The following is a 13,945-nucleotide window of genomic DNA, read 5'->3' as shown; positions in this document are numbered from 1 at the left end:
TAGTGCCCTTTGGAACGCAATGGGTAAGGATTACGCCCTCGCTGTCCCAGAACATGGACACCATCATTTTTCAGCACTGGCGGTTACCCGAAATTTTTTTGGTGGCGGTGAATCTGTGTGCTTCCATTGAGCTGACTAGCGCTTTGTTTCTGGATTGAAAAATGGCATCCATGTCTCATCCATTGTCACAACCCACGAAAAGAAAGTCCCATTCATGCTGTCATTGCGCATCAACATTGCTTGGCAACATGCCACACGGGCAGCCATGTGGTTGTCCGTCAGCATTCGTGGCACCCACCTGGATGACACTTTTCGCATTTTCAGGGCGTCATGCAGGATTGTGTGCACGGAACCCACAGAAATGCCAACTCTGGAGGCGATCTGTTCAACAGTCATTCGGCGAACCCCCAAAACAATTCTCTCCACTTCTCGATCATGTCGTCACACCGGCTAGTGCGAGCCCGAGGTTGTTTCGGTTTGTCACCACATGATGTTGTGCCTTCATTAAACTGTCGGACCCACGAATGCACTTTCGACACATCCATAACTCCATCACCACATGTGTCCTTCAACTGTCGATGAATTTCAATTGGTTTCACACCACCCAAATTCAGAAAACGAATGATTGCACGCTGTTCAAGTAAGGAAAACGTCGCCATTTTAAGTATTTAAAACAGCTCCCATTCTCGCCGCTGGCGGTAAAATTCCATCTGCCGTACGGTGCTGCCATCTCTGGGACGTATTGACAATGAACGCGGCCCCATTTTAAAACAATGCGCATGTTTCTATCTCTTTACAGTCCGGAGAAAAAAAATCGGTGGCCTTAGAACTCGAATGCACCTCGTAGCTTGTTGTGCAGGGCGCGGGGCTGCTGTTATTGTCTGAGCAAGGTATTTTTTAAGGAGGCGGCTGGAATAGGCAATGGTCGTGCCGCGGCAGTCACGTTGGAAAGCCGCTTGAAATTGCACAGACGGCGGATGAGACTTAATTTGCCGATCACGTTGCAGACTGGACACAATGGTGAGCATCCCAGCATCTGGCCATCAAGCAGATTTTGATATTTCTGTCCCCGAGGGACTTACGTTCAGCTGTGTTCGTTTGGCTGTGAATTATGCTGAGTGCATTTAGGCCCACTGGCCGTATTTGATGAATTACCACAAACCTACGGAACTTCTATACAGCTTGATCAGAATTAATGTGTGTGCAGGTCGCTCGTGTTGTGATCATATTCGATGAGGTTTCGGATTAGTATTTTGTAATTATTCCGATGCATAAATTCTCCGCTAACTGGAGAGAGTGTTTAATAGTTAAAATTGTCTTGCTGTCTCGTGGTGATGTTACATTGAAACATTGTGGGCTGATTTACGTCAGTGGCAGTTCACACATAATTCTTTTCATCGTATGCTTTCGGATTTGTATATTTAACTATTGAAATTTAATGTTCTGTCTACTTCTCTTGTAGGCAGACTGTACGCCGGTTATGTTTTCTATATTCAGCTGGTAATAGCGAATACCTTGTTCAAGAATCACAAGAGGAAGGCGTATATCTGAAAAAGCCCAGCAGATACGGTAAGAGTTCAGTTAAATTATATCACGGTCGACAGACATATCTAAATGAGATACAGAATTGTAAGGCATCCCCCAGATATAGAGTCAGATCACAATTTAGTAGTGATGAGGAGTAGGCTAAAGTGTAAGGGATTAGTCAGGAAGAATCAATACGAAAAGGAGTGGGATATGGAAGTATTAAGGAATGACGAGATATGCCTGAATTTCTCTAAGGATATAGATGTTGCATTAAGAAATAGCTCAATAAGTAGTTCAGTTGAAAAGGAATAGATAAATCAAAAAAAGAGCAATCATACTAGTTGGAAAGAAAATTGTTGGTACAAACAAGGTAACTGCGAACAAACAATGGTAACGGAACAGATACTTCAGTTGATCGATGAAAGAAGAAAGTATAAATATGTTCAAGGAAATTCAGAAATACAAGTCACTGAAGAATGAAATAAACAGGAACTGCAGGAAAGCTAAGATGAAATGACTGCATGAAAATTTGGAGAAATCGAAAAGTAAATGATTGACTCACCATAAAGAAAAGTGAAATTAAAAACAAGGGTACTAATATTATGAGAGCGATGGGAAATCCACTGCTAAATACAGAGGAGAGAGCGTATAGGTGGAAAGAGAATACTGAAGGCCTCTGTGAGGGGGAAGATTCTTCTGATGTTATAGAAGAAGGAACATAACTCGATGCAGAAGAGATAGGGGACCCAGTATCAGAATCAGAATTTAAAAGAGCATGGGAACACTTAAGATCAAATACGGCAGAATTGCTGAAATCATTGCAAGAAGTGTCAACAAAACGATAATTCACGTTTATATGCAGAACATATGTGTCTGGCGAGATACCATCTGACTTCCGGCGAAATATCGTCTACACAATTCCGAAGACTGCAACAGCTGACAAGTGGAAGAATTATCGCACAATCGCCTTAACAGCTCATTCAACCACGATTATGACAAGAATAATAAACAGAAGAATGGAAAAGAAAATTACGAATGTGTTAGATGACGGTCAGTTTCGCTTTAAGAAACTTAAAGGCACTAGAGAGGCATTTCTATCATTGTGGGTGAAAAAAAATGGTTCAAATGGCTATGAGCACTATGGGACTTAACTTCTAAGGTCATCAGTCCCCTAGAACTTAGAACTACTTAAACCTAACTAACCTAAGGACATCACACACATCCATGCCCGAAGCAGGATTCGAACCTGCGATCGTAGCGGTCGCGCCGTTCAAGGCTGTAGCGCCTAGAACCGCTCGGCCACTCCGGCTGGCATATCATTGTGGGTGATTCTGAAAGCATTACTAAAGAAGAATAAAGCCACTTAAATAGAATTTCTCGCCTTCTAAAAAGCATTCGATAATGTAAAATGGTGCATGATGTTGGAAATTCAGAAGAAAATAAAGGTAAGCTATTAGGAGGGACGGGTGATACGCAACTTGTACAAGAGCCAAGAGGGAGTAATAAGAATGGAAGACCGAGAAAACGAGTTCGGATTAAAAAGGGTTTAAGACCTGGATGATGTCTTTCGTGTCTACTGTTTAGCCTGTACATCGAAAAAGCAATGACGGAAATAAAAAAATTCAAGAGTGGAATCAAAATTAAAAGTGAAAGGAAGTCAATGAAACGATTCGCTGGTGACATTGCTATTCTACGTGAAAGTGAAGAATTATACAATCTTCTGAATGGGATAAACAGTGTAATAAGAACAATATGGACTGAGAGTAAATCGAAGAAAGACGAAAGAAGTAGCAGAAGGTTGGTTGGTTGTTTGGGGGAAGAGACCAAACAGTGAGGTTATCGGTCTCATAGGATTAGGGAAGGATGGGGAAGGAAGTTGGCCGTGCCCTCTGAAAGGCACCATCCCGGCATTTGCTTGGAGCGATTTAGGGAAATCACGGAAAACCTAAATCAGGATGGCCGGACGTGGGATTGAGTAGCAGAAGGAATGAGTACAGCGAGAACCTTAACATCAGGGTTGATGGTCATGAAGTTAAGGAGTTCTGCTACTTAGGTAGCAAAATAACCAATGACGGGCAGAGCAAGGAGGACGTCAAAAGCACACTAGCAGTGGCAAAAAGGACATTTTTGCCAGTATCAAACATAAGCCTTAATTTGACGAAGAAATTTCTGAGAAAGTACGTCTGGAGCACATCAGTGTATCGTTGTGAAACATGAACTGCGGATACACCAGAACAGAAGACAATCGAAACACCTGAGATGTGGTGCTAGAGACTAGTGTTGAAAATCAGGAGCGAGGAGGTTCTGCGCAGAATCGGAGAGGAAAAGAGTATGTGGAAAACACTGATACGGAAAAGGGACAGTATGATAGAACATCTGTTAAGATATCACGGAATGACTTCCATGGTACTACACGGAGCTGTAGAGGATAAAAACTTAGAGAAAGACAGGGATTGGAATACATCCAGGAAATAATTGAAGGAGTAGGTTGCAAGTTCTACTTTGATATGAGGTTAGTACAGGAGGGGAATTCGTGGCGGGCCGCAACAACCCAGTCACAAGACTGATGACAAAGCAAAAAAAAAGGAAATAAATAAATAAATAAAAAATTGGTTTAATTCGACTTAACGATCCTTTCATTTATTGACAAGTTATTTTATCCTACTTTAATTTAGATTTATGCCTGTCTTGGTGTAAAGGTTAAAGCAACGGCTACAGTTGATCTCCGTGGTTTGAGTAATCTTTACTTGATGACTTGAGAGTAATAAGTACAGATAAATTTTCTTAAGCTTTCGTTGGCAGACAACCGTGTGTTATGCAAAAATTTTTTCGTCACCGGCCTCTGTAATTTGTCAGGATATCGAGTTTGTTTAATAAATTCATATTATGTATTAGATGGTTTCATTTGACTACCAGCATCGTACCACTCCGACCTAGCTATCAACAGTAAAATCGTAAAAATGGAGTAAATGAGAATGTGGCAGGTGTTTGTTGCAGAAACCTAGTGTAAGTAAATTTAGAGTTATCGCATTGTGAACATTGTAAACACTGACAGCTGTTTGTTCCATCTCATTTCTTAGATGCTAAGCGATGATGTTACGTTTGTTTGCATTCTGTTGTGTGCACACTGTAAATGCATTGCGGCGTGCCTGTCACTAACTGTGTGATAGAGGACGTAGTAGATAGTACTTGGAAGATGGTATTTCCCAATGTGAAAAACGCGGACACGCTCTGGTCCTTTATTGAATGTAGGATGTATGCCCTTCGTTAGTGTACCGTGTGCGTTGAAAGATATCCCAATAGACGTCACCCTCATCAACCCCCTTTGATGAAACGGCATATTACTACTGCCTGTGCTACAATGTGCTCTGGAATGCTAGAACATGTGCAGCAATCATTGCATGGCAATCTGCAGGCTTATATTAACATTGGTGATGTTAATCTTGAACACAGGCTTTGAGCGCACACTGGTTCTTTACGTGTCAGACTCTACAGAGGTAATGCATTCATTCGTTCGTCCTAGGCAACGTTCTACTTAACGACACCTCCGGAAACTAATCAACATCCGTGTGGGGCTGCATTGAAGCAACCATGGAAATTTACGTTCGTTTGTGCTACAACAGGGAACAAACAACTATCGGAATTCACAATGCTTAGACTAAGATATCTTGTAAATAACTAGTACTACACTGCTGAAGCAATCACCATTGACATTATAAATTAAGGCTACCTTGATTATGGTACTGTTAATAGGCATTGTTTCTTTGAAATATAAGTAGGCTACCTTTATACAATGAATACACATATGAAACTCATTATGTTCTATGTGTGGCTGCACAACCGACTCATTGTATACTATTCGTGACTATGATATCCGCATATCAATGGCGCCTTCCATTATCGAAATTTTAGCGGTGCAAGTTTTCGGTGACTCACACTATATACAGGTATTCGGAAATTCCCGTTACAAAATTCTAGGACTTGGAGTGGAGTGAGGACATAATATTTAGAGTAGGAACCCATGTCCGGAAGCGTACCGTTTCCGGTCTACTACGGTTTCACTTCAGATTTTAACTGATTCACTCGTGCTCGAGGAATTGATTTAGGCGTGACGCAGTGCAATTATTAGGTAACAATTCGAAAGGAAACATAACGAAACATCCATTGAACACTTAAGCACATTGTTTGTATTAACGCTTAAACTGCGTGTTTACATTTTTCCGAAACAACGAAGAACTCAGCTTACTGTACGTACAGAACAGTACTGATGTATTACAACAGCGGCTCAATGTGACAATCACCACCGTTGTTACGGACGCCATCCTAACCGGCGTCTCTTTCATTTCTAGTGAAGCGGCCAGAACTCGTGGCTGCAGATCTTCCTTTGTCTCTACAGGAGTCACGTGAGTTAAACTTCGCATACGACCCCACAAGACGTTGTGTATAGAAATTAAATCTGGCGATCGCGGCGGCCACTTGGTTGGACCTCCCATCCATCTTTCACCACATCGTCTGCTGAGATGTCTCTGTACCGCACGTTAGAAGTGAGGTGGTGCGCCATCATTCTGACACCACATTTCCTGACGGACATTCAGTGGCAGAGCTTCCAAAACGGGCCCAATACGTTTGTAGGAAGAAAACCTAGGGCCAGTTAGCATGAACGGAAGCAGATGTGGACGCGTTACATATCTGAACTGAAACCATCACTTTTCCGACATGGGTTCATATTCAAAATGTTATGTATTCATTCCCTTGTACAAATTATTCACTCCCTTCTACAAGTCCGAGAAGTTTATTACGGGAGTTTCCGAACACCCTGTACTAACGTGAATGTGAACTTCACTGACAAAATTTCGTAGGTTATTCAGGGATTTTCTCTGAGAATTTTTGTGTAAGGGACTCTCGGCTTCCTGTGGCTCTTTACAGACGAATATTTCTTTTGATGTAGTGCTCAAACGTACCTTGACATCTGTATTGCACTGAAAGTATCTGCACAACAACAGTGTGAAAGACGACTCTATGCTCTGTCGTGTCTTTTTTAGTAACAATTTTACATTACGTGCTGTTGACAACAGTAATGCCCACTTAACTTTCAAACTTGCATTTAGTATTGCTCGGTTGTGTCTTTGGTTAGCATTTGCAGCAGTGTTCGTGCGACGTTAACAGTGACACACAGTGGTGGAAATAGGTTTCCTGATGAAGAGTAGGCCAATGTACGCCTCCCGACGGACTCATTGAATCAAATGGAATAAACTGAATACACTGTGGTTTAAGTGTACAGGTATCGTCTGAGGATTGCTGCATTACTATCGGCATTGTGCAGTACGTTTCTGCGATTACGTATTACCGGACTTTTCACTATTGTAGACAAGGTAACAAAGGTAACCAGTGTAACAAACCAAAATAACATGGCATGGTCTTCAGTGTACACGACCACGGAATAAGTATCCATATATCATGAATACGCAGTAGTGTCCATGGAAGTCCGTGTCATTCATAACTGTTATCCTTACGAGGATGGAACGGTCACGTTCTAAGCGCACAATTACCGGTACGCTTTCTAATCATCGATGTCGCCAATGTTCTAGAAAATTCTGGAAGTTATAGTTACCCGTCGCGGAGTCCACGGAAGACTGCACGCGCTTTCGAGACTGAGAGGGTCAGTGCGAGCCCCGAGGCCAGTGATCATCAAATGGACAGTCGGGTTGCGGTCCCGAGGAATATATTGATTTATATGGATGTTTTTATATCGGTGTTAATTAGTCTTAATCCTTGGATGCATGAGTAGCAGAATTAACTAAAATGCATGAGAGGGGTCTTTAAACAAGTATTAAATGTTGGTTTTAAAGGATATATTATAACGTTTTTAAGAACTGGAGACACAGAATAAACAATAAAGCATCTATTTTGATAATACGGCTTTTATTTTAAAATATTCTGAAATGCTGTATTTGAATTTATGATTGCCAAAAATTGAATAGCTCTTAGTTTTATTGATACACAACAGAACGTTTGCTCATTAAAAGTAATACTCTTCACAAACACTTTCTCTACATTGTTTGCATATGATTTTTTGAGCATTTGCAGAACGATTGACGCCCATTCTATCTTATAGATGTGGGATCATGAAACACCTTCCTTTCGTGAGCTCGCTATTCCACAATGCGACATGGCTTGTGGGGCTTTATTTTGATGGCATGGCTTGTTGATTCTCCTCTCCATATGAGAAAAGTTGTGTTTATATCATAACTGCCTTCCATGTACATGGCATTTTATTGTGAAAATGAGCACAAATTATTTATTGCTACCACATTCAGTGTGTTTGTCCATAAGATGAAATACGAAATTGACTGTCTCTTCCAAGTGTATGTACTTGCCTTCTAGTCTAGAGAATCAACTCTCGTTGTAGTTCCATTATAGAATAATGTGTTTTTTTTTTACGTTTCTGAACTACATCGGTGCCGTTTTGCAGAGACTTAGCGACTTCACACTTTTGCTCTTTTTGGCGACACATTCTACAACTGTCAAATTGTCTTACAGACGCAAATGATGATTACAGAATATCTCAGTTCATAGAAGCCTTCGTTTAAAATGAATTTTTCTTTTTGTTTAGTTACACTACCTCTTAATGGACAAGTTGGAAGTCTTATGATACTGGGTACTCGTATTCTGCTCATTGGTGACAGTGATGGACTTCATTGAGTTCCATCAGTATCGACAAGGAAATCAGCAATCCTGTAGTCGGTACCATCTAATTCTTGAGTGCTTTCTTCCCCTGGACGATAGAAGACATGGGATCAGTATCCTGATGACCACCAGTGTCTGAACATCGGCCGGCCGGTGAGGCCGTGCGGTTCTAAGCGCTTCAGTTTGGAACCGCGTGACCGCTACGGTCGCAGGTTCGAATCCTGCCTCGGGCATGGATGTGTGTGATGTGCTTAGGTTTAAGTAGTTCTAAGTTCTAGGGGACTGATGACCTGAGAAGTTAAGTCCCATAGTGCTCAGAGCCATTTGAACCATTTGTCTGAACATCTGCTGTCTTCTTGATCAGAGAGACTCTCACCTTCGAGCCATTTAGAAATAAATGATTTAAAGTTCTTGTGTCTTTATAGGCAGTATGTTATAATAATAGTTTCTTAACTACTTATTCTGTTTATGATATAACTTAACTTCGCCTGAATGTGTTTTGGCATTGAGAAATACACTTACCGTCAATTACCGTCAACTGAGTGCTGGAATGCAGCTTTTACTGTGCTTCTGACCTCTCATTAAGGAATAAAACTTCGCTAAACTGATAACTGTTATCAGTAATTAAGCTACTTTAAAATTCATTCTGGTAAAATATAAACGTGGCTGAAAGATTCCTGTCATGCATTATACCAAAAGGACTACGAATCAAAAAACAAAGCAATTATTGCAGCAAACAATGTTCCGTCTGAAGTAAGTCACTTGTATTTCCAAGGTTTACACAGGATATAAACAAACAAACACCGTCCGAAAAGGCGTTGAAGGCCCAACGTGCCGACCAGCCGTTGTCTCAACCTCAACCTTAAGGCGTCACCGGACGCAGATACGGAGGGGCGTGTGGTCAGCACACTGCTCTATCAACCTTTGTCAGTTTTCGTGACCAGTGTCGTTACTTCTCAGTCAAGTAGCTCATCAGTTGGCCTCCCCGGTGTTACCACTGCGGCAAGGCTATTGACCATTACACAGGACAGCAACTGAAGTAAATAGATTATAAGACAATTTCTTGAGAAGATCAAAGGTTGCTTGGTCTAAAAGACCCCTGCTATGCATTCAAGGGTTATAGTTTGGAATGAAAATTCATGGGAACTATAATAATGGAATTTTAATCTCTGTTCCCTTGCTTGCATAAAACAATAACTAATTAGAGAAGGTCTGCCTCTTCGCAAAACACCATTTTTCGTTTTTGTAGGCCTCAAAAACTTTTCACGGCAGTTTTGATATACCAAGTGTGTCTTTTCTTTGTTTTTTTCGTACAGTATTGGGAATATGTTGACAGCAGGTTGTATTGTTGTTGAGAACATACGATGAGTCAGAAAATCGTGACCTCTACTCACCATGAATGCCACATCGTGCTGCCTAGGGCACATGGCGTATTAAGGGAGGTATATAAGCAGAACGAAGACAAATAGGAAATATAGCTGGCATCGGACTGCACATGGGAAAATCCACTGTCATAATCGTCTCTGGGAAAGAGCAGACTATTAAGTATTGACACCTGGGAACGAGAATATTGAAAACTTCGAAGATGATCGGTTGGTCGGGTGCTACTGTCATGAGCATCTACCGAAACTGACTGATGGACTTTGAAACCACGAGTCGAGGACAAGGCGTTCGAGTCCACGCCTCCCACCACAGCTTGGGGGTTGGAGGCTTGCCAGCTCTCTAAAGCAGGATGTGCCGCGATATGTTGCAGTTCTCTCAGAAGAATAAGACTTTGTTGCTAGGACCTGTTTCGGAGCACAGTGTTCACCGCTTATTGTTGAACATGGTGCTCGACAGCAGACGAAACCTCGCCTGAAGAAGCTCAAAAACTAGTTGTGGATTAATATACAGAAGTTTGGTTAGTTGGTTGGTTTGTGGTATAAAGGGACCAAACTACAGGTTCATCAGCCTCTTTTTCCTGACGCATGCAATGCTCAAGATACAAAAACACCCAACACCACACCTGAAAAGAAAAACGAATGGGACGAACAAAAAACGGGGAATACATACACCACAAGGAAAAGTAGGAGAAGGTATTAAAACCATAGAGCATACGGACTGGGCTGGCTGACCACAATAATAAAAGACGATGAGCCAGCCGCTCTGCAACACACAAAAAATGTCCACCACAAAAAGACAAAGCGATAGGGAAAAGACGACTACCAAGACAAACAAATGCAAAGAAAGTGCAACAGAGTTAAAATCGAGGGAGGGTGGCGACCTCAGGGACAAAGCTCAATGCTCACCTTTAGATGGTACGATAAAAGCTCCCCTCACGAATAAAACGTAAAACTAAATTTGCTGTTGAGGCATTGTCCCCCAACACCGAAGGCAGGGTGCTCGGAAGGTTAAAAGTCCGCCGCAGAGCGGCTAAAAGTGGGCAGTCAAGCAAGAGGTGGACGACAACCAAATGTGAGCCACAGTGTCACTGAGGTGGGTCCTCACGATGGTGGAGGTAGCCATGTGTTAGCCACGTATGGCCAATGCGGAGGTGGCAGAGAACCACAGAGTCGCTGCGAGAGGCCCGCATGGAGGTCTTCCACACATTTGTAGTCGCCTTAAGGACACGCTGTTAGTAGTGCATATTGAGCTTATGCCATTCCGTCTCCCAAAGCTGAAAAACCTTGCTTCGTAATAATGATCGCAGGTCAGTTACAGGGATGCCGATCTTCAGAAGCGGTTTACTTGTGGCCTGTTTGTCCACCCTGTCGGCAAGTTCATTTCCTGGGATTCCGACGTGGGCTGGGTTCCACAAAAACATCACGCAACGACTGGACCGTTCCAGGGCATAGATGGACTCCGGGATGCTCGCTACCAAAGGATGGCGGGGGTAGTAATGGTCGATAGCTTGTAGGCTGGTCAAGGAATCAGTACAGAGAAGAAACAACTCGCCAAGGCATGAGCGAATGCGCTCAAGAGTACGAGAAATGGCCGCCAGCTCTGCAGTGAAAACACTGCAGCCATCTGGCAAAGAATACTGTTCAATATGTCCTCCATCAACATACGCAAAGCCAACGTGACCATCACCCATCGAGCCGTCAGTGTAAACCACTTCATGGTCCTAGTACATGTCAAGAATCGAGAGGAAGTGACAGCAGAGAGCTGTGGGGTTAACTGAGTGCTTAGGACCAAGTGAAAGGTCCAAGCGAAGCTTCAGCCTTGGTGTACAACATGGAAGTGTAAGTGAATGGACCTCGAGTATAGGTGGCAAAGGCAAGAACTCCAGACAGAAGAGATCGGACAAGAACCGCAATCTTAAGCCCTGACCTGGGTCTCTGATGCAGGAGATGAATCGCCGTGGGTGGGAAAAGGAGACGGTAATTCGGATGCTCAGGAGAACTGTGAATGTGTGTAACGTGACTGGCGATAAGTTGTGTACGCCTAACCTTCAGTGGAGGAACTCCGGCCTCCACCAAGACGCTGGTCACCGAACTCATCCTAAAAGCTCCTGTTGCCAGTCGAACGCCACAGTGGTGCACTGGGTCGAGTACATGCAAAGCTGAGGGTGCCTCCGAACCATAAACCAGACACCGATAGTCAAGGCAGGATTGAACAACGGCTCTGTACCTCTCCCAACACGCCTGTTTCCGTCTTTTTATAAGCTGGCGAAGGCGGGCACGGAGCCGTTTAAAAGCTGTTATGTGGTCTATCGAAGGGTGCCACTTACGTCACTGTAGAGCTCTCCGACGCTCTTTAATGGCCTCAGCGATTTCCGGCGAACACCAAGCTACTGAATTTCGCCAGGGGCATCCTAAAGACAAGGGATCGTGTTTTCGCCGCAGAAAAGATAGTTCTAGTGACCTGCTCAATCACCGCTTCTATGGTACCATTTGGGGGAGATTCAACGGTGACAGAAGAGGTGAAAGCTTCCCACGTCCAGGTGAATGGCGCTGGGGGAGTGACGGGAAGATGGGTAAATGGTCACTACCACACAAGTCACGGTGGGCTGTCCAGTGGACAGATGGGAGAAGTCCTGGGCTACAGAGGGATAAATCCATGGCCGAGTGAGTGCTGTGAGCCACACTGAAATGAGTGGGGGGCCCAGTATGTAAGGGGCAGAGGTCGAGTTGAGACAGGAAAGTTTCGACATCTCTACCTCAGCTAGTAAGCACAGAGCCACCCCACAAGGGGTTATGGGCGTTGAAATCTCCTAAATGTAGGAAAGATTTAGGTAGTTGATGAATCAGTGCAGCCAAAGCGTTAAAGGGTACTGCTCGATCTGGAGGAAGATATACTTTGCAGACAGTTGTTTCCTGCATCGTCATTATCATGTCAGCCACAGATTCAAGAGGGGTTTGAAGGGGCACAGGTTCACTGCATATTGAGTTCAGGGCATAGACAGAAACTCCCATTGACACTCTGTTATAGTCGTTATGGTTCTTGTAATATCTCGTATAGCCACGAAGGGCAGGGGGGAGCCAGACTTCCTGTAGGGCAAAGCAGAAAGCAGGTGTAAAGTTTAACAGTTGCGTAGATGAGTCAGGTGGCGGAAAACATCGGAGCAATTCCACTGGAGGATTACATTATTGTGAGGCTGAGAGGCCATAAAGCATGCAAGGATCCAGGTTACACCTCAGGGTAACCTGCTGCCACCGACTGAGTATTTAAATCCATTCCTATTGTGTATGAGGCATCAGTGAGATCCAGGTCCTCAGGGGACGCTGGGATCTCCATCTCATCTGCAGGTGCAGAATTGTTAGAGAGTGATGATGTTGGGGCCACCAAAGGGTCCATTTTCTTAGCAGACTTCTTTGTTTGCTTGCCCTCTCGCTTCTCTGTAGGGGCTGGCTGGAAGGACTTCGCTGGAGTAGCTTCAGGCACGAAGAAAGACAGCGAAGCCCTTCGTCCAGCAGCTTTTGGCTCCTTCAGCCACTGGTGAGTGTTCGCTGTGGCATTAGTGGAGACCTTGGGAGAGAGGGTATCAAGGGACCCGTTCTGCACTAGAGGAGACGGAGGAGACTGTTGTTTGTCTGGTTGGGGGGGGGGGGGGTTAGGGGACCGATTTCTGCTGCGTTTGGTGTAGCCTTGCCCCAAAGTAGGTACTTTGGAAGCAACAGAAGGAGACTTTCCCCCTACCACCAAGGGGGCACATGTATCCTGGAGGCCCATAGGGTCCACTGTTCGTGGCACAGAGTGTGGTACGACTGGTACTTGTGATGGTGATCGTAATGTAGCTGCAGCATTAGTGGACATCAACCGAATGGTTTGTAATCGTTCAAATTTACGTTTATCCCCTTAGTAAGTCAACTGTTCCAAGGTCTTCTACTCCATGATTTTCCACTCCTTTTGGAGTACTGTGTAGTCTGGCGAGCAGGGGAGTGCTGGTCTCTGGGAGGAGGCACGAAGTGAGTATCTGGATGCAGTGCACATCCACAGTCTCGACTTGTGGCATTGTCAGTGCAGCGGAAAGACATGTGCCCGAATTTTCAGCACTTACAGCACCACATAGGTGGAAGGACGTATGGTTTAACGTCACAGTGGTAAATCATCATCTTGATCCTTACAGGTAATGAATCACCCTCAAACGCCAAGACGAAGCCACTGGTAGCAACCCTGTTGTCTTTGGGTCCTCTGTAATGACGCTGCCATTCTAGATTGGCGCGGAGCTCGTCGTCAGACTGCAAGAGGAGGTCGCGCGATGGAAAATAATCCCCTGGACCATGTTGAGGCTTTTATGGAGAGTGACGGA

The sequence above is a fragment of the Schistocerca cancellata genome, chromosome 2 (assembly GCF_023864275.1).
Source record: "Schistocerca cancellata isolate TAMUIC-IGC-003103 chromosome 2, iqSchCanc2.1, whole genome shotgun sequence".
Lineage (NCBI taxonomy): Eukaryota > Metazoa > Arthropoda > Insecta > Orthoptera > Acrididae > Schistocerca > Schistocerca cancellata.
The sequence above is the reverse complement of the archived record's forward strand: the minus strand, read 5'-3'. Positions refer to the sequence as shown.